Raw genomic sequence first — 26,529 nt, 5'->3', positions numbered from 1 at the left:
GGCCAACACACTCCTGTATTCCCTGGGGGTGGGGGTCACATGGCTCTGCACACTGTCCCTGTCTGAAGGCACCACCCCCGCAGCTCCCATTGGCCACAGTTCCCCGTTCCTGGCCAATAGGAGCTGCAGGAGTGATGCTTGCAGGCAGAAGCAGCGCACAGAGACTCCTGCCCTCCCCCCAGGCTGCAGGGGGCATGCTGGGAGCTTTCTGGAGCGGCATGGGACCAGGGCAGGCAGGGAGTCTGTCTTAGCAGCAGCCCCGCTGCACCACCAGAGATCGCAATTGACTGGGAGAGTCTCTTGGATTGATCAGTCGACCACGATCGACTGGTTGGTGACCACTGCAATAGAGAATGAAGAAGCAAACCTAGCATATAATGCTGTTGAGATCCCAATGCAGACATCATATTTTCTTTAAGGATTTAATAATATCTATAACCTATGTGGGAAATTAGAAAGTTCAGAGCTACAAGAAATAGTGCAGAATGCTAAAAGATTTTATATTATATGTGGTATAGTAATAATAATAATTGTGGTAGGAAGAGAGCTTGAGACATAAGCTTTTCTATTAGAGGCCTTGTATGAGGCAAGACCTGCTCACAGAATCTGGCAAGAATAGGGCTGATATTGCAGAAATACATATTCCTAAGTAGTATTAGTCATGGAGCACTCGCAAACACATCCAGATATCAAGTGGTAACAGATCATCCCGATACCAAGAATGTTACAAAAACATTCCCCAAGAATAACAGGAACACACTGACCCCTCCTAAAAGATACGGTCAGGATGAAAGTACGTAATAGAAATGTTTTGATCAAGCCAACATGTACAAGGTGATAAGTGATAACTAGCCACATCGGGGGCAGTAACTTTGTTTGTATCAGGGTATAAAGATGTATCTCAGAGGGAGTATCTTTGTCTAGCCTAGAGAGGAACAGAAAGTCCCACTGTTCATTGAGCTGGTCCATTGTTACAGGCATACATGTATTAGTGGTCCGGTAGAATCTGCGGGATACTAGTACCATGCTTCGTCAACAATAAACCTGGCCGGGTGCCTTCATCCCTTAACAGATTTTGCAGACATTGGGTGGTTCGCTCAAGGTCTGCCATGCCAGCTGTCTGTGCAGGGCTGCGGCGGCACACAGAGGGAACACACACGCACAGACAAACATCTATTAACATCTAACCACAATAATAATAAATGATGAGGCAATAAGGCAACTGATAACAATGGCACATGCTTAGAGAAGTTCATTGATGAAAACAATCTAGTGGTTTTAAACAATGACACGTCAACTAAATTTAATGCAGCTGATGGTAGTTTTTTTTTCTTAGACCTGGGATTTATAACAGCAGATATTGCAAATGGAAAATAGTAAAGATCTAAAGATAAGGCAATAGCACAAAGATTTACCAAACAAAAAACAAAAACAGTTGAAGAAAGTCCTGTGAGTGGATAAAGAAAGATAACCAGACAACAGAAATATACAGGCAAATTAGAAAAAAATGAATGGAATTCAGGCTAAGAATAGTCACGTCCAAGTTCTTATTGGCACCAATAAAATGCTTAGAAATGCTGATAATAAGAAAGCTGAAGTTTTAACAGAAACTTTCCGAAAGGTGAGTAATGATGAAAATCAAAGTGCAGGTTTTTGCCAGAGTAAAAGACAATTAATTGAAGGTTACAGAGTAGCAGCCGTGTTAGTCTGTATTCGCAAAAAGAAAAGGAATACTTGTGGTACCTTAGAGACTAACACATTTATTTGAGCATAAGCTTTTGTGAGCTACAGCTCACTTCATCGGAATGCTGTAGCTCACGAAAGCTTATGCTCAAATAAATTTGTTAGTCTCTAAAGTGCCACAAGTACTCCTTTTCTTTTTAATTAATTGAAGGGAGTCATGAACTATTATTTAGAGGAGGTAAAGATGAAGATACTGTCCTGAATGAATGGATTTTTATGTGAGAATTTGAGATGAGCTATTAACATCAGCCAGAACACATCTCCAGCTAAAATAATATATGCACAATAATGTTTAAATCTCTCTCTGAAAGCAGTTTGAAGCTTCTCTAGGAATTATATAATACTATATGGAGGGGCGGGGGGAAGAGTGATACTGGTAGGATAGAAACATGCAGACGTAATTCCAATATGAACACCAGGCAAACAAGTGGATGCTTATAGACTTATTGCCCTTATGTTCTGTCTAGGTAGAACTATGGAGAGAATGGTGAACGGAAGATCAGTTGCCCTTGGGAAAAAATGGCATTATAGATAAGTTACAAGGTGGTTTTAGGAGAGGAAGATGCACCATTGATCACACTGCTAAATTAGAAGATGAAATACATGAGGCAAGAAGGTTACATGATAGCTGTCTTTCTAGACATTCGCAAAAAGAAAAGGAGTACTTGTGGCACCTTAGAGACTAACAAATTTATTAGAGCATAAGCTTTCGCGAGCTACAGCTCACTTCATCGGATGCATTTGGTGGAAAAAAAAACGAAAGCTTATGTTCTAATAAATTTGATAGTCTCTAAGGTGCCACAAGTACTCCTTTTCTTTTTGCGAATACAGACTAACACGGCTGCTACTCTGAAACCTTTCTAGACATTGAAAAGGTGTATGACATGCTCTGGAGGGAAGGCTTGTTTTACAAAGTAGGTGCACTAGGGATAAGGGGAAAAATGTATGGGTAGAGACTTTTTGAGTAAAAGGACCATGCAGGTAAGAGCTGGGAAAGTTATACTGACGATATATAATATAGGGAAGTGTTATCAGCCCAACTTTATTTATTTTGATAAATGATCCCCCAAAATGAATAAGTGCCAGAGGCAGGTGTCACTCTATTCGCAGATGATTGTGCTATGTGGGTTAGGAACAGGAATACTGAGGTGACAGAAAAGTAAATCATCAAGAGTTAGGAGATACCTTTGATTGGGGCAGTGCATGGGGGTTCAAGTTCTCCATTGCCAAAACCAAAGGATTTATCTTTACAAAAAGGAAAATTACAAAGGAATGTAAACTGTATCTGTATGAAGAATAAATAGATATAGTTAAAAGGTTTAAATTCCTAGGGGTAATATCTGATACTAAATTGGTTTGGAAAGATCATATAAACTATATAACCTTTAAAGATAAATGCACAAGAAGTATTAATCTGCATACAAGTCTTGCTAGGACCAATTGAGGGTTGGATAAGAAAATGCTTCTGATAGTACACAGAACCTGAATCAAACTGGTTATTAATTATAGCTGCCAGGCCTTTGGGTTAGCGTCAAAACTGGAACTTAAAAAACATCAGATTTAATAAAAGCCCAGACACTTTGAATTGCATGTGGTGCATTTATTACAGCACCTATATGCATGCTACAGCTAACTTCTAGTGAAATGCCAGTTACATTATCAATGAAATTACAGGACCTAACTTTCTGGCCAAAGTTAATGAGAATTGCAATGATGAAAGTACCAAACAAATATATCAGGACTATTGGGAATTTGATAGGTGAACTATAGCACACTATGTTAGAATGTCACATACCATTCAAGTTCGAGTGTGGATGCAGTAGCTGAAAGACAAGGAAAAAGTAAATGACGTCAAAACTCTTGATTATGGGATAATTAGTTGTATATGGAAAGTTACATATCCAAATGTGGATTTAGATTCATTTTATAAACTTAAGGGTAAAAAAAAGAGATAGTAGGTATTAAAAGTGAAGTGTATATAGATGAAAAGTAGAGTTGTTTTTGTCAAATATATACAAATGGGTCCTAAAGAGAAATAGCAGACGAAGCAATTGAAAATGCTGTAAGAAATGAAAAGATTGACACGGAAATACTCTTGAGTAATCAGGAATTCAAAAGTGTAATACATAAAATTTAAAAAGGGGAATAGCAAAAAATATTGGATTAATGAAAAAAAGAAAGATTTTTTTGAATTGTGCCCCAGAGTTGAGGATTATGACATACTTCAGAGGATGGATAGGAAAAGTGAAGCGATTTTATTTAGAGTATTAACTGGCCATTGTGGCTTAAACAGACATCTTTGTCAAATAAATAGAAGAAACAATTGATCACCTTTTATGGGTATGTAAGGGCTTTGATAAAGAAGGGAAACAGCTTTCTGAGGAATTCAAACATCTTAAGGTAACAAAAGTTACATTATATTATTTAGTAAAAATATTGGGGAAATGGGGTAATATTAGAAAGGCGTTACATTACCTGAAGGATACAGGGCAGAGCGAGAGAATTTCAACCATGGAGTATTTAGGAATTATAGTGGGTGGCAGCTGTAGATTATTCAGTCAAGTCTGCTTCACCATTAAAAAAAGAAAGAAAGAAAGAAAGAAAGGAGCTGCAGGGAGAAAGTCTGCAGTCAATCTCTGAGGGTTAGATGAGGGAGGAAGCGGTGGAGGAAGGCAACAAGCAGTCGGAGGGAATAGGCCTTGGCTGCCAGATGGCTTCCCTGGGACAGACCCCAGAGTAGAGGAAGGACCTGGGTTTCCCCTACCTGCCACTGAGGAAGGTGGTGCGAAAGGACCACTTTGCCCAGAGAGAGATGGAAGGTCAATGGACTATTGCTTGGTTGGACTTTCTGTTACCCTGGAAGGGGTGGACTAAAGCATGACCTGACTGGAGGGCCAAGTTGTGAGAAGAGAAGAGAACACTGCCGCAACCGAGTGACTGTCAATAGGGGGCACTTTATGGGGAGTCTGCTGCTACCCCGCTCTTGGCCACAAAAAAGTGCTCCTGTGGGGAGCAAAGTCTTTTACAGAAGAAAATACAGGGTCCTAAAGCTCTCGTGATTCTAATGGAGAAAGGCAGAACAAGAACCAACGTCTGGAAGCTGAAGCCAGACAAATTCAGGTCAGAAATACAGCTGGTTTGGGTGTTGAGGGAGGCAGCATGGGGGTAGTGGCTGAGAGGGGCATCTTTGGTTGGGGGCAATTGGTTGTAACTGACTGTAGATGGAGGACAGAGAACCTGGCTCTAAATTGGGCCTCTCCCCTTATCCTGTCCCACTGCCACCCTTTGCCCTGGGGTCATTCCTGCCTGGGATCGAGTAGAGGGAGCAGTGAGAGAAGAGGTGACACAGCAATCTCTGCTGGTTCAACTGCCTGGCCTGCCCACTGCTCAGACAGGTGATGAGGTTGCAGGTGGGCTTCCACATCGGAGTGCCATGTGAGGTAGATGCTGGGCAGCACAATGGGCTGGAGATATAGAGAGGGCACAAGCTCCTGGCTCACTCTTTTCTCCTCTCCAGGGCAGTGCTATATGGGGCCATGCAGGTAGCAGCTGTCTATGCTGCTGTCTCCATGGCCATGTCCTGCACAGGCAGCTTGCTGCTGGGGAGCAGCACTGGCAGGAGCCAGCTCTGTAGCGGCCTCTGCGGACAGCATCCAGAACTGCAGGCCAATGCCAACAGCATCCAGTGACTAGAATAGAACTAAATCCTGAGCTGCCAGGAGCTGCTCTTGAGATCGCCAGATGCCAAGAGAGTGCTGCACTATTGTGGGACTCATGACAGTATCATGAGAGTTGCCAGTGGTGAGGCGGAGTTGCTGACATTCACTCAAGAGTAACTCACTACAGTTTTCTACCCACCCTCATCCACTGTGAGAATGGCTTGGTGATGTTAGGATGATTTAACTGGGACTTGGTCCTGCTTTGAGCAGGGGGTTGGACTAGATGACCCTCTGGGGTCCCTTCCAACCCTGATATTCTATGATTCTATGTTCGGGTAGCAACGCCTATGCAACTGGCAACTGCACGGGGTGGCAGAGGGCATGTTCATAGCTGCCAGCTCCTTACAGCTGAAAGAGTGACATTTTTCATTGGTGACAAGACATCACTAATTCCCCGCTGCCCCCCAGGGCTCCTCCAGGCAGTGGGAGCAGAGACAGGATCTTATTGCTTGAACCCCAGAGAAGCTGGGGGAATAGTGAGGCTATAGTGGTGCATAAGGCCTGTTGTTCACACTTACCATTCAATGTTCGCCACTCTGGATCCTATAGGGCCCCCCGGCCTGCTTTGGGTTCCCAGTCTCCCTGCTGTTGGCTCCTACAAATGGCGCCCGGCCTCCCCTGCTCCTAATAAGGAGCCCTGTCTGTGATGTGGGTAGAAAATGCAGTGCTTCCCTTCTGATCACACACTCGCTCCAGGCTGAATCCTCTCCGAAGCTAGGAGCTGCTGTGTGCTGAAACGCACACTTGCAAAGCTTTCTGTGTACTAGAACGCTTGCTACAACATTTGCAGCTGCAGTTTCTTGTTCAGCTAGACCAGCCATATTGTGCTGGGTTTCTCAAAAGCCAAAACAGCTCCCCTCCCCCACAGAGTGGCTCCAGCTGCAAACACACCTGCTGACAACATGCTTCTTGGCAAAAACCAGCATGCCCCTTTCTGTGTGCAGTAAAGGAGATGAAAGGGCAGGGGGAATCAATCATTCTCAAACTGCCCAAGGGCCAGAAATTTCTCTGCACTGTATCGATTCCCTTTTTAATGCTTAAACATTGCAAGCAAGAGGTTTGCTCATCCCAGGGTATTGGTCTTGCACATTGGAGACTGCATTATCTTGGGGCCATTTGCTGTATCATTGATCTTAGTGTAACCCATACGCCTCCTGGGTGAGGTGTTCTATCCCCTCTAGTGGCATGGAGACAACTTAGAGATTAATGAGGCTGCTACAGCCTTAACTAAGGGTCATGTGCCTTTTAGCTCATGCAGTAGAGATTCATACACTAAGCTCCAGAGGTCCCAGGTTTGAGCTCACCCACAGATGACTGGGGTCTGTCAGTGTTACGTTAGTACTGGTCACTATTCTCTGGCTGAATTACACCTGACCCCTAACTTAATCCCTTCCTTTAGAAACCTTTCCCAGTGAGGACTCCCATGTCTGTCAGGCAAAAGCAACCTCTGCTAATGCAAACACAAAGGTCTGGGCATCCTGAGCACAATTAAGATATACAAGGGGGAGACTGCACAGCTTGTCAAGAGGTTTCACTTCTGAAAGCAAATAGAGATTTTCAGAAAGGAAGTTACGAGCACCGGCCAGTTTGCGGGTCTTTGATACATGTCAGCACTGGGCAGCTGTAGTATCAGACCCTAAACAGGCAGCCAATATTAAAGTCACACAGCCTTCTCTTTCCACACTGGAGGGCAAATTCAATACAAACTCAAGCCAAACACTTCGTTGGAGACCGTCTTTGCCTCTTCCTCTTTCAACTTTAAGGGCTATAACCCAGATCAGAGGCAAAGAATAAAGCAAAAGTCTCAATGGCTCTTGCTGGAGGCAGCTGCCTTTAACAAATCAATACATCTGAGTGAGAGAACCTGCTTTGCAGGATACTTTGGGGGTGTCACACTTAAAAAGGTAGACCTGTCAATATAAAAATAACCAATTGTAAAAACTGGAGTCTTCCCTTCCTGTCTCATTGATAACTCCTGAAAGGATTCAGACTGAAAGAACTTTCAAAATCTCATTTCCTGTTCACTCAGAAAGCTGTTCCTTTGCTTTTACCTTTCAGAGGTATAGACAGTAATGTCAAACTGGTCAGTTTCCCTTTCTGTTTTTAGTGAGTTTCACAATCTAGGTCTCCAGCTCAAGCTCAGTTGTTATATGGCAGGAGGTTACTTACAGAAAAACAACAACAAAAACGCAGACCATCTGCAGATAAATCTTTAAACCATAGCTATTTCAGTTAGATTTTCTACCCTTTGAAACAAAAGCTAAATTTGCATTCTAAAATCAATGGATTTTTTCCTTGATGTTTTATTATTTTCTCCTTGAAGTTTTCAATTAAAATCAGGGTTTCCTAAATGTATATTACAGCACCTGCTTACTAATTCATGTGAATGACATGGAGATCCCTTGTGAATTACTGAATTTTGCAAGTTAGTAAGCTCCTGATCCTGCAAACACTTAGAACGTATGTAACTTTATTCATATGAATAACCCCACTGAGTTAAATGCAGCTAGTCCTGTGAGTAAAGTTAAACATTTGTTTAAGTGTTTGCAGGATTAGGGTATAGGTGACAAAATACCACTAGAGAAGGGACAGTGCATCCCAGAACGTACTTTCTTCAGTTAATTAGACACTTGCAGTTTGTTTGAATTACATATATCATTACTCATTACACCCACAGTAAATACTGGGGAATAGTCAAGTTTTAAAGGTAATGACATCTTCATGATTAATATAAGACCTTACTTCAGCATGTGCAGAGTGCAGCTTTGTGAAGGAATAGAAAGGGGCCACCAATATTTTGGATGAATTATAGGGTAGGTCTATACCAGAGGTGTGACTGCAGCATATGTAGCTTTGATCTAACTAGCTCCAACAACAATAGAGGGAAACCACGGCAGTGTGGGCCATACAAGCCTGCCTGGAACCCTGGGTATATACTCAAGCAGTTAGCCCATGCTGTCAAGGCTTCAGCACTATTGTTACTCCAGCTAACTAGATCAGGAGTAGCTTGGGTATGTCTACAACTGCTGCAGTCATACCTCGTATTGCGGTGTACTGTGTCGACATATCCTGAGTGTGAGCAGGTCTGGTTTAAGACTAACTAAGGCTTGGATCCAACCTACCAAAGGCCCTACCAAACCCAAGTGCCCCCCCTTTATATGCTAAGCCAACAAAAGTGACTGTGTACATTTTCTGCCCAATTCTAATACACACATTAATTTCTGCCTTGGGGTGAAATTCACTCCTACAAAGCTCTATGAGCCACTCAAGGCCCCCTTAAGGCTTATTTTTAGGATTTAAGTGGGACATAAGTGGTGTGTGGGTATTGCACTGTCCGTTTCACTTGTGGTGAATACTAATGATCAGCAAACAAGCGTTTCACATCACAGTCCTAGTTTAACTTGCCTTAAGATTGCATCCAAGCATCCTGACCCTGTGTATATAGTGAGCACATGCAAAGCCTATGTGTGTCAGGAGATTACTGTAGCTAGGTTATAAAACTGTATGCAAACATCTGCCCAAGTTTGAAAATGAATTTTCTTGGCAAGTGTTTGCATCCCTTCCAAGTTTGCTTTCCAGATCCATCCAGTCACTCAAGCCTCACTGGCACAAAGACTCCAGAGACGTAAATGAAGCTTGAGGGCTGACATATACTGCAAGTGAGTTTTGATGCATATATTTGATTGTAATACCAGCAATTCATGCTGTGCTGGGTAGTTACACAAATCATCCAGTCGGGGAAGAGCGAAAATACCAGCTTTCTCTGGATCCAAACTTTGTGGGTTCATGGACCTCCCCTCAGCCCAAGCCCTGGTCTGTGTATCCTGTTTTAACTGCTCCCTGAGTATGAGGATTAATGAAGTGTGGGTTAATGAGGTATTGCTCTAGGATTAGATTGATAGCGGAATATAAAAACAGGTTTATGACAGAAATGCCCATTTACTCTTAATTACGGAGATGCTACATTTGACTCTACAAATGAATGTAATGTGACATTGCAGGCTCTGGGACTTTCATTCTGATATGCATCACAGTGTCACTAGATGGTGCTGTGGAGTAGTTTTACTCAGATGCAACCTTTGATAATAGTTTAAAGGGAACTTTCAAATTTGGTCCCAAATATAGGTTTTATAAATAATAATAAAAAAATTAAAAAACCTGTCAGACTTTCATGCTATTGTAAAAGAAGTCTAATTGTAACAGCTATTTTAAATGAACATTGCCTGGCAGCATCTGCAACCCAGTATTGCTGCACTGTGCTAGCTCATAAGAATATGAAGTTGACTAGAAACTGACTAAAAACAGTGAAACTGACCTGTCAATTTTCATTTTCCAAGCCTAAAGAAATGAACCCTGAACTTTGCACATTTCATCTACAAAACTGTAGTGCCTTGGGGTTGGGTGATGCTTTTATTGCTTGAACATTACAAAAATAATAATGGGGGGTGGGGGAAGAGATTGAATCTAATGACTCAATTCAGATATCCTGAGACTATAAAGCCAGAAGGGACCATTAGATCATCTAGTCTGACCTCCTGTATACCACAGGCCCTTGCATTTCACCCGGTTATGCCCACTATTGTATTGACCCCAACTGAAATAAATGAAAGGGGGTGTGGTGAGCTCCCTTTTATGGGCACCCAGCCAGCCAGCTAGCTATAAAATCCTCTTAATAAGCTGTTCTCTACTTGCTTTACCTGTAAAGAGTTAAAAAGTCCATAGGTAAAAGAAAGAGAGTGGGCACCTGCCAAAAGAGTCAATGGGAAGGCTAGAACTTTTTAAGAATTGTGAAAAAACTTCCCCTTTGTCTGCCTGTGTTCTCCTAGAGAGCAGAGACAGGGCTGTAAGAGCTTGGCCAGGTATGAAAAAATCATCAGATCATACCTAGAAACTACTCATTTTAAACCCCAGATATGTAAATAGATCAGGAAATGTCTAGGAAGACGCAATTAGGTTCTCTCTTTTATTTCTTTATGGCGTGTGGACTCCTCTGTGCTAACCCTAAATGCTTTTGTTTTGCTTAAAGAAAAGGAGTACCCGTGGCACCTTAGAGACTAACAAATTTATTAGAGCATAAGCTTTCGTGAGCTACAGCTCACTTCATCGGATGCATTTGGTGGAAAAAGCAGAGGAGAGATTTATATACACACACACACAGAGAACATGAAACAATGGGTTTATCATACACACTGTAAGGAGAGTGATCACTTAAGATAAGCCATCACCAGCAGCAGGGGGGGGAAAGGAGGAAAACCTTTCATGGTGACAAGCAAGGTAGGCTAATTCCAGCAGTTAACAAGAATATCAGAGGAACAGTGGGGGGGGGAGGGAGAAATACCATGGGGAAATAGTTTTACTTTGTGTAATGACTCATCCATTCCCAGTCTCTATTCAAGCCTAAGTTAATTGTATCCAGTTTGCAAATTAATTCCAATTCAGCAGTCTCTCGTTGGAGTCTGTTTTTGAAGCTTTTTTGTTGAAGTATAGCCACTCTTAGGTCTGTGATCGAGTGACCAGAGAGATTGAAGTGTTCTCCAACTGGTTTTTGAATGTTATAATTCTTGACGTCTGATTTGTGTCCATTCATTCTTTTACGTAGAGACTGTCCAGTTTGGCCAATGTACATAGATTCATAGATTCATAGATACTAAGGTCAGAAGGGACCACTCTGATCATCTAGTCCGACCTCCTGCACAGCGCAGGCCACAGAATGTCACCCACCACTCCTATGAAAAACCTCACCCATGTCTGAGCTATTGAAGTCCTCAAATCATGGTTCAAAACTTCAAGGAGCAGAGAAGCCTCCCTCCAGTCAACCATGCCCCATGCTACAGAGGAAGGCAAAAAAACCTCCAGGGCCTCTCCAATCTGCCCTGGAGGAAAACTCCCTCCCGACCCCAAACATGGCAATCAGCCAAACCCTGAGCACATGGGCAAGATTCACCAGCCAGATACCCAGGAAAGAATTTTCTATAGTAAATCGATCCCATCCATCTAATATCCCATCTCAGGGGATTTGGCCTATTTACCCTGAATATTTAAAGATAAATTACTTACCAAAATCCCATTATCCCATCATACCATCTCCTCCATAAACTTATCGAGTAGAAAGTACATGGCAGAGGGGCATTGCTGGCACATGATGGCATATGTCACATTGGTAGATGCGCAGGTGAACGAGCCTCTGATAGTGTGGCTGATGTGATTAGGCCCTATGATGGTATCCCCTGAATAGATATGTGGACAGAGTTGGCAACGGGCTTTGTTGCAAGGATAGGTTCCTGGGTTAGTGGTTCTGTTGTGTGGTGTGTGGTTGCTGGTGAGTATTTGCTTCAGATTGGGGGGCTGTCTGTAAGCAAGGACTGGTCTGTCTCCCAAGATCTGTGAGAGTGATGGGTCGTCCTTCAGGATAGGTTGTAGATCCTTGATGATGCGTTGGAGAGGTTTTAGTTGGGGGCTGAAGGTGATGGCTAGTGGCGTTCTGTTGTTTTCTTTGTTGGGCCTGTCCTGTAGTAGGTGACTTCTGGGTACTCTTCTGGCTCTGTCAATCTGTTTCTTCACTTCAGCAGGTGGGTATTGTAGTTGTAGGAATGCATGATAGAGATCTTGTAGGTGTTTGTCTCTGTCTGAGGGGTTGGAGCAAATGCGGTTATATCGTAGCGCTTGGCTGTAGACAATGGATCGAGTGGTATGATCTGGATGAAAGCTAGAGGCATGTAGGTAGGAATAGCGGTCAGTAGGTTTCCGATATAGGGTGGTGTTTATGTGACCATCGCTTACTAGCACCGTAATGTCCAGGAAGTGGATCTCTTGTGTGGACTGGTCCAGGCTGAGGTTGATGGTGGGATGGAAACTGTTGAAATCATGGTGGAATTCCTCAAGAGCTTCTTTTCCATGGGTCCAGATGATGAAGATGTCATCAATGTAGCGCAAGTAGAGTAGGGGCATTAGGGGACGAGAGCTGAGGAAGCGTTGTTCTAAGTCAGCCATAAAAATGTTGGCATACTGTGGGGCCATGCGGGTACCCATCGCAGTGCCGCTGATTTGAAGGTATACATTGTCACCAAATGTGAAATAGTTATGGGTCAGGACAAAGTCACAAAGTTCTGCCACCAGGTTAGCCGTGACAGTATCGGGGATACTGTTCCTGACGGCTTGTAGTCCATCTTTGTGTGGAATGTTGGTGTAGAGGGCTTCTACATCCATAGTGGCTAGGATGGTGTTTTTAGGAAGATCACCAATGGACTGTAGTTTCCTCAGGAAGTCAGTGGTGTCTCGAAGATAGCTGGGAGTGCTGGTAACGAAGGGCCTGAGGAGGGAGTCTACATAGCCAGACAATCGTGCTGTCAGGGTGCCAATGCCTGAGATGATGGGGCGTCCAGGATTTCCAAGTTTATGGATCTTGGGTAGCAGATAGAATACCCCAGGTCGGGGCTCCAGGGGTGTGTCTGTGCGGATTTGCGCTTTAAGCTGGACCTCAAGAAGTTTATTCTTGATGCTTAATTTTTGTAAGTGGGGTTTTTTAAATCTAGCACTAGACTGAGAGTTCAAATGTATTTCTTTCCTTTTTTAAGAACAGGATTGGATTTTGTGTCCTAGGAGGTTTGTGGACATGTTGTTTAATTAGCTGGTGGCAACAGCTAATTTCCTTTGTTTTCTTTCTCAGCTCTTCCCTGAAGGGGTGGTGGTGAAAGGGCTTGCAGGTACCCCACAGGAAGGAATTCCCAAGTGTGCCTTCCTGGGTTCTCAAAGGGGTTTTTGCACTTGGGTGGTAGCAGCATCTACCCATCCAAGGTCAGAGAAAAGCTGTAACCCTGGGAGTTTAATACAAGCCTGGAGTGGCCAGTATTAATTTTAAGAATCTCTGCGGGCCCCCACCTTTTGCACTCAAAGTGCCAGAGTGGGGAAATCAGCCTTGACACCAATAACTCATGTTTATCTAAAGAATATTTTCCAGAAATGCATCTTGTCTTGATGTGATCGTGTAATGGAAAATTCACTGCTTCCCCTGGTAGTTTGTTCTTGGGGTTAATCACTTGCGCCATTTAAAAATTGTGCCTAATTTCTAACTTGAATTTATTTGGCTTTATCTTCCAGCCATTGGTTCTTGTTCTACCTTTCTCCACTAGACTGAGGAGTCCTTTTGTACCTGGTATTTTCTCCCAATGAAGGTACTTATCACTTTAATCAAGTCACCTCTCAATCTCTGGTTTGATAAACTAAACAGATCACTCGAGAGCCAGAGTTGTTCAATAGGCAGTCTGCAGGCCAAAGCCGGACTGCCAGATGCTTTTGAACAGACCCTGAAATCTTTTTATTTACTTATTATCGTCATCGTTATGTTTTATGTTATTTCCTCTGGAGTCTGGACTTTGACTACACCTAAACCAAGAAATTTGGGCCTTGACAAAGAATAATTAGTTACCCCTGCTCTAGGACATTTTCGCCAGTTCTTGAATCATTTTTTGTGGCTCTTTTCTGCATGTCTCCAATTTTTCAACATCCTTTTTAAAAGGTTGATGTCAGAACAGGATATGCTATTCCAGTCTTGGTCTCAGAATGCTGTACACAGAGGTAAAATCACCTCCTTACTCCCCCGCTTTAGCCATCCAAGGGTCGCATTAACTTTTTTCACCACAGCATTGCACTGGGAGCTCATGTTCAGTTGCTTGTCCCTGCTAAGCACTAAATCCTTTTCAGAGTCAATGCTTCCAGGATGCAGCCCCCAATTCTGTAGGCTTGGCCTGTATTCTTTGCTCCTAAATGTATAACTTTGCATTTGTCAGTATTAAAACATGTTTTTGTTTGAATGGGCCCAGATAACCAATTGATCCCAATTGCTCTCTATGACTGCCTTGTCCTCCCATCATTATATTTATCATTCTGCCAATCTTCATGCCATCTGCAAATTTATATTTACTTCCAGATCATGAATAAAACTTTTGAATGGTGTAGGGTCTACTACTGATCCCTGCAGACCCCCACTAGAAACATCTCCATTTCATGATGATTCCCACTGATAACTAGTTTGAGATCATTGTTAGCCAGTTTAGCCATTTAACATGCACTTTATGGATATTGTACAGTGCTAAATTATTCGGAATGTTGTGCACTGCTAAGTCAAATGCCTCACCAAAAATCTATGTACATTACATCTCCGCAGTTACCTTTCATCAACCAAATTGGTAATCTCACCAAAGAATGAAATCAGGTTCATTTGACAAGACTTATTTTTCATAAAACTACATTTATTAGCATTAATGATATTACTATTCTTCATTGATTGAATCCCATATGTTTTGCCTGAGATTTGTCAGCCTAACTAGCTTATAATTACCAGGTCATCCTGCTATCTCTTTCTGAATATTGGCACAGCATTAGCACGCTTCCAGTCTTCTGGAATTTCTCTGGTATTTCAAGATTTATTAAACCTTAACATCAGTGGGCTAGAGATCTCTGTAGCTAACTCTTTTAGGACTCTTGAGTGCAAGTTATCTGGTCTTGCTGATTTAAAAATGTTTAGTCCTAGTAGACGTTGTCTAGCATCCTCCTGTTACTAATGGACTGGAAAGTACCTAGTCATTCTCATGTGATACATGATCCTGCTTCTTTCCAAATACAGAAATATTTATTGTACACGTCCACCTTTTCTGCATCATTAACAATTTTACCATCTCCATTTAGTAATAGGCCTAGCCCACTGCTAGGATTTCTTAGGTTCCTGATATACATTAAAAAAACCCTTCTTATTCATAGATTTCAAGGCCAGAAGGGATGACTGTGATAATTTAGTCTGACCTCCTGTACAGCACCGGCTGGAGAACTTCCTCAAAATAATTCTTAGAGCAAATCTTTGGGAAAATATCCAGTCTCGATTTAAAAGTTTCAGGTGACACAGAATCCACCACGACCATTGATAAATTGTTCCAATGATTAATTACTCTCACTGTTTAAAAAAAAAAGTACACTTTATTTCCAGTCTGAATTTTCTATCTTCAACTTCCAGCCATTGGATTATCTCTGCTAGATAAAAGAATCTATTACATATTTGTTCCTCATGTAGGTACTTATAGTCTGTAATTAAGTCACTTCTTAACCTTCTCATTTTTAAGCTAAATAGACTGATTTCCTTGAGTCTACCACTATAAGGCAGGCTTTCTAATCCTTTAATCATTCTCATGGCTCTTCTCTGAGCCCTCTCCAGTTTATTAACTGGAATTGTGGACACCAGCACTGGATGCAGTATTCCAGGAGCAGTTGCACCAGTGCCACATACAGAAGTAAAATAACCTCTCTGCTCCTACGTAAGAGTCCCCTGTTTATGCATCAATGGTTTGCATTAGCCCTTTTGGCCATGGTGCCACAATGGGAGCTCAGGTTCACCTGATTAATCCACCATGATCCGCAAATCTTTTCCAGAGTCACTGCTTCCCAGGATAGTGTCCCCCATCCTGTAAGTAGGGCTCCATTTTTTGTTCTTATTTGTATACATTTAGCCATATTAAAATGCATATTGCTCTCTAGTCCTTGTCATTATTTACCACTCCCAATTTTTGGGTCATCTGCAAACTTCATCAGTGATTGTAATGGGGAAACTCACCTCTCATGAGTGCCTCCTATCAGCTGGGTATGGTGCTGCAATCTTTTTTCCCCTATTCCTGGCACCCCCTGTAGGTTGCCAACTTCACTAGGTACATCTTTGGTGGCTCAGTCCTCCAGCCAAGTCACACAGTCAAAATAAATGAATCCCTTCTGGGGTATCAAAGAGTTCAACAAACTGTCAGCTCTCACCAGGATCTTCAGCCCCAGCTCTGGGACCTTTAAATCCTACCCTTCACTCAGGCTTCTAAACAAGCCTTGTCCCCTTCTTGGAGCTTAGGCCACTTCATCAGTGGCAGAACTCAGGCCCACCCACTACTCCAGGTCCAACCCAGTGACCTATATACAGCAGCCACATACTGCTGCCTCCTGTTCACGGCTGCTAATCCCTGAGGCTTTTCCCAAGGCCCCCTCTTCTCTTCGCCCTGACCTCAGGGCTGAAGTTCTCAGATCCTCTTCCTCACTATGTGCAAAATACCACTAGGACCCATCCTTTGGATCTCACAAGCTCCTGGGACCAGCCAAGAGTCTCCATCCCTGCTGCTCTGGTCCCAGCCAGGCTGGGTCCCTACAGCTGCTTTTATCTGAGCCTACTGTGTTCTGATTGGCTGCTTCTGTGTAGCCTTTCTAGGCAGGCCTGGAGGACGCATCTACACTGCTACTTTCTGGGACAGGGTATAGTAGGACTCTAGAGCCTCCAGCAGGGGGCCACAAAGACCCAGGTACACCCCATCACACAGATTATTTAAGTAACCTTTCTGGTCTTTGATAAAAATATTAAATAGTGTAAATCCAAGAACTGATCCCTGCAGGACCTCACTGAAAACACACCCACTCCATGATAATTCTTTATTTACAATTAATTTTTGAGACCTATCAATTAGCCATCTTTTAATCCATTTATTATAGGCCATGTGACTTCTGTACCTTTCTAGTATTTTTAATCAAATGTTGTGCAGTATCAAGTTAAATGCCTTACAAAAGTCTTAAATTTATTACATCAACTCTATTATCTTTATTAACCAAACTTGTAATTTCATTACAAAAAAAGAAAGCAAGCTGTAGTTCTGCTAGCTCCTGGCCACCCCGTTTCAACAGACCTCAGGTGGTGGCCAGGATGTGACAGCTGGCTGAGAACATACAGGCCTCAGTTCGAGACCTACGACATCAGTCTGTTCTCCTCATGTGGCACCTGGGATCAGCTGGGCAAAGCAATTCCATTTGGGATATTCTGATGCCAAATGTGGAGGCATTGGCTGAAAGGGCAGGGCCGGGGGTCAGCTGCTATGAGGTCTCTCAGGGGTAGCTGAAAGGGCAGGGCCGGGGGTCAGCTGCTATGAGGTCTCTCAGGGGTAAGGGATGTGCTCCAGTGTCAGGTAGGAGAGTCTACTTTGTGCCTTGCCCTGCCTGGACGTTCTGTAGCTGCGGCCCCCGCAGCTGTGGGATCTGTGCCACTCCAAGCCAGCAGGTGTGTGCTGTGCCAGGTACAGTGCCACCTCCCTGACAGCAAATAAAAGTCGCACCAGATACCCCATCCAGACAAGCAGCAGGCTAGCCCCAGTCATCTTCCACATGATGTCTGTTGATGAAAGTACAAGACAGAGCAAAGGGAGCCCAGGGCTCTGTTCTCAGCTCTGAATGATCTTGGGCAAGTGTCTCAACCTCCCTGTGCATCAGTTTCCCCATCGGTAGTATGGGAACAATGATAGTTCTTCCCTTATGGGAGTGATGAGGCTCAGCCTGTGGTTTTGGGAGGCAGGCTCTCTAGCTTCAGATCCTGAACACCAACCCGAGCCACCACTTCAAACGCCGTCTACACAGCTAGTTCTGAGTGCTAGCAGTAGCTGGAGTCTGCTGCCTCAGGCTGGGAGGCTCGCTGTCGCAGGCTGCATAGACACACCCTAAAGGGCAGAGCTCCCGAATTCAAGAAAAGGCTCTGGTCCCACATTCACTGCAGAGGGACATGCCAGTTCCGGCCCATCAAAGAAGGGAAGAGATGCCTGCCCCATGTCTCAGTGAAGCCAGCCACTCACCCTGTGGCAGTGGGAATGAAAAGACCACCTTCAAACTCTCCCAGCCAGAAACACCTCTCTGCCACCATTCTAGCCAGTCAATTGTCAACACTCCCGCCCCCTCTGAATTCTAGCCATCAGCTGGTGAGAGATTGTAGCACACCAGGCATTCCAGCCAATCAGTTGACAATGTGATGCTGCGCCCCTCAGCAGACATTATTAATTCAGTTAAAATGAAAATATGAAAACTTAATAACTAGAAAATACGTGACTCCTTGTTCTAGATGGACAGCCCCAAGTCCCCGCCCTTCACGAAGACAGTGGTCAGCCATCATTGCCAGGCAACACAGAAATCACACACCAATGAGGGGAGAGTGAGAGGCAGCAGAACACTGGCCAAAGGAACCACTCTCCCATGACACAGTTAGCCTGTGGAACCCACAGCCACTAGGGAACATGGAGGCCAAGAGTTGAGGATTCAAATGGGCACTGGACATTTCAATGAGCATTGAGACCATCTTGAGTTCTATCAGAGAGGATGAAAACACACTTGGAAAAGGCCATGACCCTGCTGTCCTGGGCACCAGCCACTCACTGGCTGATAAAGGTTCAGGGGAAACTTCCTCTCTGCCCCATTACACCATTATGGGCTTACTAAGCTTCCAGCTCCCCTGATATAGCTAGTAATGAGCACGGCCAAGGACAAGGCTGGGCAAGCAGGGTGCTGCCCTGTTCCAGGATGGTGATTCCTGTGGCCCTGAGTGAGAGGGACACTTGGTGACCTTCAGATTGGAATGGGCACTACAAAGCCATGACAGAACAAAGCAGGCCCCAACCATCCCTGCTGCTGCCCAGCTTCTCCCAACCACCCAGCCCTTTGCCATCATGATGCATTGCCCTGGTTAGGGCTTGTTAGATATGCCCCTCTCTTTAATGCACTAGCTTGCCTGGAGAAGAGCAGAAACAGAACCGGACCTGGGGATGTAAACAGAGTGTGACAACCTTCTGCAGAGGCAGAGCTGAGGGGTGGGGCATCTGTCAGAGCAGGGAGGGTGAAAGGGTCTGAGATCCTGTCCTTTGAAAGAGGACATCTGGGATGGCCTGGGATGGCCTGAGAGGTCTGCCTCACAATACGAAAGCCAGTAGCAAAGGCCACACATTCGTAATAAGTACAAAGGAACAGTAGCTACGATGCAGAACTGGCTGCTCCAGGATGGGATTGAGGCTGATCTGGATTCGGAAAGCACCTGGCCTTTCTACAGGTGTCTCAGGACACCTGTATATTTACAGTGTCTCTCACATGAGCTGTACCCTAGAACTCCTCCCAGAGCATGGCAGGGCGGTCCTTAGTGACAGCAAACAGGGGCGGGAGGAGATACGGACCAGAGGGGGCAGACGTGGTGAGAGGGCAGGAGCTGAAGAAGGGACAACTCCTGCACCCCTAGTGAGAGTTCTCATAGCGGATCAGAGAGGAGTTAGTGCTGGTTGAATGGGGGAGCACACCTGAGGCGGTGCTAGGTCTTAAAAATGGTGCCTCCCATGTGGTGTGGCCTCACAGACACTGTGTGTGCGAGGTCACACCATGTGGGGGAGGAGCACCATTTGAAGAGTTTCAGAGTAGCAGCTGTGTTAGTCTGTATTCGCAAAAAGAAAAGGAGTACTTGTGGCACCTTAGAGACTAAAAAGGTGCCACAAGTACATCTTCTCATTTGAAGAGTGCGCTGCTCCACCCCCACCAGTGTGACCTTGCTATCTAGTTTAATACCGGAAAAGTGGCCTGCCTGGGCTGGGGTCATAAGTGAGGCGCACCAGCAGAGCTGTGTATGGGGAATAGGGTGACCAGTGTGAAAAATCGGGACAGTGGGTGGGGTGGGGGGTAATAGGAGCCTATATAAGAAAAAGATCCAAAAATAGGGACTGTCCCTATAAAATTGGGACATCTGGTCACCCTAGTGTGGAGCCCAGGGCTGGGACAGCAGGGGGCTGTGGGTCGGGATTGAGGGGCATCTGCAGAGCTGTGTGAGGACCCTGCACGAGAACAGCAGGGGTTGTGCTTGCACCAGAGGCAGGTGTGCTAATAACACTCCAGTATATAAGGACCTTTGCACAATAGCTGCCCCACAAGGCCAGGGTGTAGCAGTGCCGTGGCACATTTGTGGTCGCAAACCCCACGTCCTGAGAGTGGCCAGGAGCTAGCGGCTGTTGAGTGAATGAAATGCCAGGCAGAGAAAGCCCTTGCTGAAAGCACAGCATCCACTTTTATTGTTTTTATGGGCAATTCCTTCCAAAAGGGCTTTAGGGGTATTATTGGCCACCCCCCAGGACCTGGATGACATTTCTCTAATTACAGCCTGTGCTTTTTATGGGGCGGCCATCTCACACTCTTCCCAACCTGTTTGCCAGGCCATAAAGCTCCAGAGTTTTCTCTTTCATGTCAAATTGGCAGATTCAGCAGCTGGTCCCTTTCTTGTGAACAGTTTCAGTTTTGACATGAAAGTTTCCAATGAAAAAGTGTTTCATCAGAACATTCACAACCTGCCTTGCTCACAGCGCCCCAAAGGCAGATGGGGAACCAAGGCTCTGCGAGGTGCCACTAATATTGGGTGCCCAGTCTTAGGTCTGCATAAGGGGGCCCACTCACTGCTAGGGCACCTCCTCCTGGATGCTGCAGGGATTAGCTCCACCTGGTCTAGCAGCACCTTCTGTCCGCTCTCTCAGGGACTCAGCACACCCCCTCGTTGTGACTTGGCCCTCCAGCCAGGTCACTATGTGTGCTTCCTCCTTCCTCTGCAGGATGAACCATCCCAGGCTGTCTCCAATTGCACTGCCCTGACTGTGCCACTTCCCCAGTGGCTGGATGTGGAACTCAGCCCCCCACCCCCCTCTGCATTCCAGCCCAGGGACCCTGTAACCAGAGGCTAAGGTCTGCACTGTCCCAAACCTTGCTGCTTTTTCCCTGGACTACTTCCTACACTGCCTCTCTCAGGCTCCTTCTCCACCCTTCTGCGCGCATGCCCTTCCCCTCGGGCCACACCCCCTGCTCTCCCTAGCCTCAGAGAGAGGGACTGCAGCCCTCCTCCATGCAGCCCCCTTCTGCCCTAAGCTACCTGGATTTCTACCAGCCCCACCTGTTCTTGGCTTCACCCTTTAATCAGTCCTCCTTGCTCCCTGGTTTCTCCTCCTGGTGCAGCCTTGGCAGTTCACTGGCCCACCCAGCAACCTTAACTCCTCTGTCTGATGGCGGGTGAATATACCCTCACAGTCTGGTTTCTCAGAGATGCTGGGCATCCGAGGCTCCCAGAGAGTTCAGCTGCAGGCTTAAGTCTTCAGCATGTCTGAAAATCAGACCCCAGGTGTCTTAATTTGGGCACTATGGAAATTAGTGGCCACCTCTGAAGTCATTGATTTAATCACAGAAGAGGCCAGTGGCAGAGTCAGAACCCAGGTTTCCTGGGTCCCCACCCACTCAAGTGACTTAACCAGGAAACTGTCCTCTCTTGTCCTTCGTGGCCCTGCCTCAGTCCCACGTTCCAACTTCTGCTGTGAATGAGGCTGGAGTCCTGCAGGCAGCAGCCTCAATCCCTACTGAGCCCTGATTCACTGGGCCATCTGCTGGCTGCTGAAGATACAAAGAATAGTGCATAGTGTGTCCTGTGCGCTGCATGAGACAGAGTCCTGAGCAAAACCAGCATGTTAGGCTGGGGCATAATGGCAAGACACCAGGGGCCTGAATTAGGTTTGTGGGCCACAATTACTGTCATTTCTTAACATTTGAGTGCTTGGCTTTGCAGCCTTAACAATGTGTCTTTCAACAGAGTTTTTATTAAGAATTTTCTAGGTTTTTTCAAAAGAAAACTGAAAACCGCCAGATGGTCCCTGATCTTGGAGAAGAGTGCAAAGGAATCGCTACACTGCAAATGGACATGTCACTGTAGCAAGGCTAGGTGCACTCATATAAGCTTTAATCTAGCTAGTGCGGGTACAAATAGCAACGAAGGTGTGGCAGCATGGATGCCAAGGCGGGCTAGCTGCCTGAGAACACGCCTGCTGGGGACCTTGTGGGTTGCTAGCCCACACTGAAGTCTGTGCCACCCTGTCAGTGCTCCTTTTATTATGCACACTAGCTAGACTGGCACGAGTGGGTGCCAATCCATAGTTCCTGCTGCAGTTATACCATACATTGTGGTTTAGTTGGCCTCTACCAGGTTTGGCCCTGGCCTCTCCTCCTTTGTGAAAAGCCAGAGCAATTCCCCACAGCCAGCCTGCCGAGCTGCATGGCCATGGTGGGTGCCAAGCATCACTGGCTGTTGGGGTGGGCTGGGGGCCCCTTTATTGCACTGGGATAATGGGGCCTGTTCGTCTGCGAGCCTCATTTTCAGTTTTCCGAGCATGTTTCTAGGCTGGCAACAGCCAGTGGGTTCTCCTCCCATCCTGCCTCCATCTGTCTGGACTCTCACACACTCTGCTGGAAGCAGCATCCTGAGCATGGTTGGCACTGAATGGCGCTGCCAGAGTAATAAGGCCAGAGCCTGCATGTAAAATCCCCGGCACTCCCCCCCAGCTCCATTTCCCTGGCCATCACAGTTGTTGCAGCCAGTCCTGTGCTGCTCACATTGCAAAGGCACTGGACTTATGGGGTGGGAAGGAACACACTGCTTGAAGGAGCACATGCCCACGCCGACCAAATCATTACACACCTTCTTGGCTGCTGCCACCTGCAGGTGGCCATGCTGTCAGAGCAGCCAGCTACCATTAAAGGCAGGAATCCAGGCCCGCTTCTGTGACGGCCCGGGCCTTCTCTCAACCCACCTTACAGCCTTTGCGGCAGGCCTGCCCTCTGCATGCCAGCTCCATCAGGGTCCTGCAGCTTCCTGCCACATCCCTGGGTTGTAACATCTGCCTCTCATCTCGGCGAGTGGGGACATGGGATTCTGTCCATTTGCTTCCCAATGTTGCTGCTCTGTAAAGAGAAGAGGTGCAGGCTGTTAGATCTCTGAGAGCCTGCGACACTCTGCAGAGAGGGGGACTTAGTGCACAAACTGCAACCCCCCAAATTCAGGGAAGTTCACATCCAGGGCTGTTTTGGCCCCAGACAAGCCCCATGTTATCACCCTTCCGTTCAATCTCTCCCCAGCCCTTTAAACGTGTTCCCTTCTTTGGCTGCTCCAGGTGGTTGGTTGCAGAGCATAGCACTGAATTAGGCCAGCCAGTGCTAGCTCCTGCACAGTGGCCCATGGAGCACTGGCTGATCACCGGTGCTCGGCTGCATTAAAAGATGCTAAACTTACCTGAAATACCCTCCCAGCCTCATTAGCCCCCATGCACAGGTCCAATGATTGCCAAAGGGGTGTCACTGGACAGCCAATGGGAGAGGAGGTAGGAATGTGAGACAGCCAATAGGAAGGAATGGGGAGCGGGGGTCTGCATGACAGCCAATGAGAGGGGAATTGGGTCCGCATGATAGCCAATGAGAGAGCAAGGGCCTGATCCTATGAATTGCTGAGTGCCCTGCAAGACTGCTGAGAGCTCTCAGCTCTCCTCAGGCTCAGTTCCCTAATGTAATTAATCCTGCACATGTGGAATCTCCTGCACCTCAGAGAAGACACTCTGGGGTCATTTCTTAGAGATGTATGTGCCTCACTCCCCAGCACCCTCCTTGAAGTTATCCCCCAGAGCGGCCGGACTCACTGGACCACACTCAAACCACTGGTGTCAGGGAGCCCTCTGAAGGCAAATGATGTGCCACAGAAGACGCTGATCTAAGAAGAAGTGTGCTGGAATCAGTCTTCTCTCTCCAGTCAATTACTTGGCTCTGGGGACTGCTACTGCAGGGTCAAAGTGACTCACAATGGGGGTTCCTATGGCCTCCACACTGGCCCTGAGGCCCTAGTGACACCGAACTTGACCCTTACCCCACACCCTGGGTAGACCAGCTGACCATGTGGGAATTGTATTGCAGATGCTTAAAGCAGCCAAGTTCACTGCCCAAGTGTCTAAATGCAAGATAGGGGCTGCAGAGGTACCTTGTATAGGACACAGGATGGGCAGTGGGTTTGTTTGCCCTGAGCCTGCAAGGTAGAAGCCATTTGGAACTGGCGTGCCCCACGAACCAAGAAACAGGTCCAAGCCTTTATGGGTCTGGTTAATTATTACCAGAGGTTTGTAAAAGGGTCTAGTGATATTCTGGTCTCCATAACTGACCTTACAAAAAAGGGTGGTGTGGCCTGAGGCCTAGGAGAAAGGCATCAAGACCATACAAGAGTCTTTGTCTAAAGAGCCAGTTTTGGTCTGGTCCCGACTCTTTCACTGGAGCCTAACCCAGTGTAGTATGACAGAAGACTCTTTGATTTTGAAGACTAAGGCAGAACATGACCCAGTGGCTGGAAGCTGAGGCCTGGTCTACACTTAGAACTTAGGTTGACATAGTTACGGTGCTGAGGGGTGTGAAAAATCAGCACCCCTGACCCATGTCCACCCCAGCGTGGACGCAGCTGAATCCACAGAAGAGTTCTTTTGCTGTCCTAGCTATCATCACTCAGGGAGATAGAGTTCCTACAGTGATGGGAAAACGCCTTCCATCACTGTAGGCTGCGTCTAAACTATGGGGTTATGCTGCGTTGCTACAGCCCCATAGCTACATCACTATAACTCCCGTAGTGTAGACATGGGCTAAAGCTAGGCAAATTCAGATAAAAATGAAGTGGAAATAATTAACCATTGGGACAGCTCACCTAAGGTCATGGGGAGTCTCACTCACATGAAATCTTTAAATCAGGATTGAAGGTCTCTTTCTAAAAGATCCATCTTAGCACAAACAGAAGCTATGGGCTTGATGCAGGAGTCCCTGGGAGAGGTTCTCTAGTCTGTGTTATGCAGGAACTCAGATTGGCTGGTCAGAATGGTCCCTTTAGGCCCTGAAACCTACGAATCTACAGTCAAAGGTATCAACCATGCTTGCTTATGATAAGCGATTGCAAAAACTAGGACTAGAAACGGACATCCCTGAGGAATGCAGTTATACCAACCTAACCCCCCGCGTAGATAGGGCTACGTCAACAGGAGAGCTTCTCCCGACATAGCTATCGCCTCTCGCAGAGGTGGACTAACTACACTAATGGGAGAAGCTCTCCCCTCGGTGAAGGAGCGTCTTCACTTAAGCACTACAGCGGTGCAATTCCAATGCAGCATTTTAAGTGTAGACCTGCCCTGAGTGAAGACAGTCTGGGCACAAGGATAATGTCACACACATAACATTACTGGGAGTCACTAGATGACACTAATACGGATGGTCCAGTAAAAGATATTAGCTCACCCACCTTCTCTCTCTAAAGAATGTCTCTCTCTGTTGGTGAGAGAGACAAGTTTTTGAGTTACACAGCTCTTCTTCAGGTCTGAGAAAGGTACTCAGAGTGGCACAACTACATGCAAGGTCAAATTGATAGTACATAGTCTAAGGGACCATTCCAGATGAAGTGACCTGTTAACATCCCTGCAGTCATAGGACAAAAAGGGGGTTAGTGGGTTACAGATCGTTGTAATAAGCCACAAATCCAGTGTCTTTATTAAGATCATGATTGTTAGCATCTAGCAGAGTTGTGAATTTAATCTCCCAGGCTCGTCTTTTGAAAGTGTTTTGCAGGTTTCCTTTGAGGATGAGGACTAATCAGTCAGATACAGAGTGATTGCTCTGTGAAAAGTGTTCACCCATAGGTGACAGGGTGTGTTTGTCTTTTATGATTTTCCTGTGTGGAGTTCACTCGAGATTGTCGACATGATTGTCAATAATGATTGTCTGGTTTCACCCACATAGTTGTTATTGGGGCATTTAGTGCACTGGGTGAGTGAGATACATCACATGTTATGATAGACATGTGTAGGACTCATGGATCTTGAACGATGCATTGTGAGGGGTGTTGATCATTGTAGCAGTGGAGATATGTCTGCAGATTTTGCATCTGTTTTTCTGGCAGTGTCTGGTGCTGCTTTGAGTTGCCATGTCCTGTTCTGTGGAAATCTTGGGGGTGGGCAGGGGGAGTTGTTTGAAGGCCAGAAGAGGGGGTTCAGAAAAGATTTCCTTCAGGATGGGGTCACCATCCAGTATGGGTTGTAGTTGTTTGATGAAACCCTGTATGCGTTCCAGTGTGGGCTGGTAGGTTACAACTAGGGGTGTGCAATTGGAGGGGTTTTTATTTCTGTATTGAAGCAGATTCTTTCTGGGTATTGGGGTGGCCCTTCCATGATGCCATCTACTTCTCTGGTGGGGTGTCCTTGTTTGATGAAGGCAGTTTTGAGTGTGTTAAGATTTATATCCTGGACTTTTTCCTCGGAACATATTCTGTGGTATCTGAATGCCTGGCTGTAGATCACAGATTTCTTGGTGTGTTTGGGGTGGTTAGGAGTGGCAAGCCGCGAGTTTCTTGTACATAGCTGTCTATAGGGTTCCATTGCTGCAGCTG

At 45.8% G+C, this 26,529-nt stretch overlaps 1 protein-coding gene across 2 annotated transcripts in view; it reads right to left on the bottom strand.

The window, feature by feature from the left end:
• AXIN1 (axin 1) overlaps positions 1 to 6,268 on the bottom strand; it is a 181,531-nt gene extending 175,263 nt beyond the window's left edge. The window contains exon 1 of one of the 2 annotated variants that reach the window (XM_038418525.2): positions 5,981 to 6,268. The gene's annotated coding sequence lies outside the window, so the exon portion shown is untranslated. The remainder of the gene's footprint in view (positions 1 to 5,980) is intronic. The other variant, XM_038418526.2, reaches the window with a different exon arrangement.
• Positions 6,269 to 26,529: the final 20,261 nt, after the last annotated feature.

This window comes from Dermochelys coriacea, chromosome 10 (genome assembly GCF_009764565.3).
Source record: "Dermochelys coriacea isolate rDerCor1 chromosome 10, rDerCor1.pri.v4, whole genome shotgun sequence".
Taxonomy (NCBI): Eukaryota; Metazoa; Chordata; order Testudines; family Dermochelyidae; genus Dermochelys; species Dermochelys coriacea.
The sequence above is the reverse complement of the archived record's forward strand: the minus strand, read 5'-3'. Positions and strand labels throughout refer to the sequence as shown.